Source organism: Mastomys coucha, unplaced genomic scaffold, assembly GCF_008632895.1.
Source record: "Mastomys coucha isolate ucsf_1 unplaced genomic scaffold, UCSF_Mcou_1 pScaffold15, whole genome shotgun sequence".
NCBI lineage: Eukaryota > Metazoa > Chordata > Mammalia > Rodentia > Muridae > Mastomys > Mastomys coucha.
Window position 1 is genome coordinate 22,990,795 of NW_022196897.1, and position 1,530 is coordinate 22,992,324.

Consider the following 1,530-nt stretch of genomic DNA (forward strand, 5'->3'; position numbering starts at 1 on the left):
AGGACCAGCTAGTAAGTCTTCTCCAGGAAGGCCTTGCAGCACCTAAGGCATTGCTGGTACACCACCTCAAAGTCAGAGTCATTGCCATAATAGGGATCTTCAATAATGAGTTGTTTCTGTGGATCATAGCTTCCAAGTAGCTCAATTTTAGCTTTGCAGTTTTTAACTTGATTACTTCTTCTATTCAAATCTCTCAGATTGCTTTCATCCATGCATAGTATATAATCGAATGTGGCAAAGTCTTCTGTAATCTGCCGTGCAATGTGATGCATGTGGATGCCATGTTTTCTCATGCAGTTCTGCCCTCGATAGTCAGGGGGGTTCCCCACTTCATAGGTGGATGTAGCCGCACTGTCTATCCTCCAATTATCTGAAACGTTTTCATCAGCTACCAATTTTCTGAACACTGCTTCTGCAATAGGTGACCGGCAAATGTTACCGAGACACACGAAGAGCACTGACTTGGACCCAACCTCTGCCATGTTTCCGTGTAGACCCTGGCGCCGTGTGAGCTCATCTTGAATTTGGTTGATTTTGTCCTCCAGTTAATGATTAACGACAGCTAGTGGGAGCACTAAGAAGGGAAGACTCGGCGTTCACACTACAGCCTTTAACCTTCCACAGTAAATTCTGGAATTCCAAGCTGAGAAGCTTCACTCTGACATGTGAAATGGAAAGAAGACACTCACGTGCTTGTCTGCAGAGAGGATTTCAAAGCTGGTACAACTAAGACACATCAGAGGCACTCGGGGCTGCTGCTCCCTGGTGTAGTGACTTCCCCCCACAGTCAGACCCTCTTTCCTGGCCAGTGCACTCAGCCTGCAGACATGGCTGGAGTCGCCTACGTTCACTATCCTTCCTGTAATTCAACTCATCATGGGAATGCCCTTGAAATTACATCTTCTCTCTTGGTTTGTTGCCCTATTGATACTTGAGTTATTCTGAGGATATGACAAGCTCGGGCTCACTTCCTTGCCCCTAAGGCACCTGTGGTAGCTTAATGCCCCAGACATCCCCCAAGAGCAGTGTGAGGGTTGGCCTTAGCTTATTACATGATCACTGCTTAGCCTCTCCTGCTGTACGTGTTTGCTAATTCCTAATGGATTTCTCTTGAGAATTGATCCCTGTTTCAGGCTTCACTTCTGAAGAGGCAACTGAAACTTAAAGAATTTGATACAGAATATCCCAGGTCTGGAGAAGGTGGTGTGGCTGCTCTGGAGATGATCTGGTTTGAACTGGGTCAGATGAGGTCTGTGCTAATCCTCCTTTAGAGCAGATCTGAGATTCACCATGGACTAGAAATAAGCCACATGGGCAAGGAAGCTGGGAAGGTATCCGGCCTTAGGTTCCCTGCAGCCCGACTCAACTGTGTATATGGCCTCTACTCAAGTTCACATTTCTAGATGTATTAATAGTGTGGGTGGTAGTTAGAGTGACTGCTTTCATACGGACATCTTGTCCTGTTCATTTTCCTTCCTGACTCTTAAGTTCCAGGAGAATAGGCTCAGTTCTAACATATATAGTGGAGAA

The 1,530-nt window shown here is 46.1% G+C and overlaps 1 pseudogene; it reads right to left on the minus strand.

The window, feature by feature from the left end:
* Window positions 1-8: 8 nt before the first annotated feature.
* Window positions 9-482, minus strand: LOC116091924 (annotated as a pseudogene).
* Window positions 483-1,530: the final 1,048 nt, after the last annotated feature.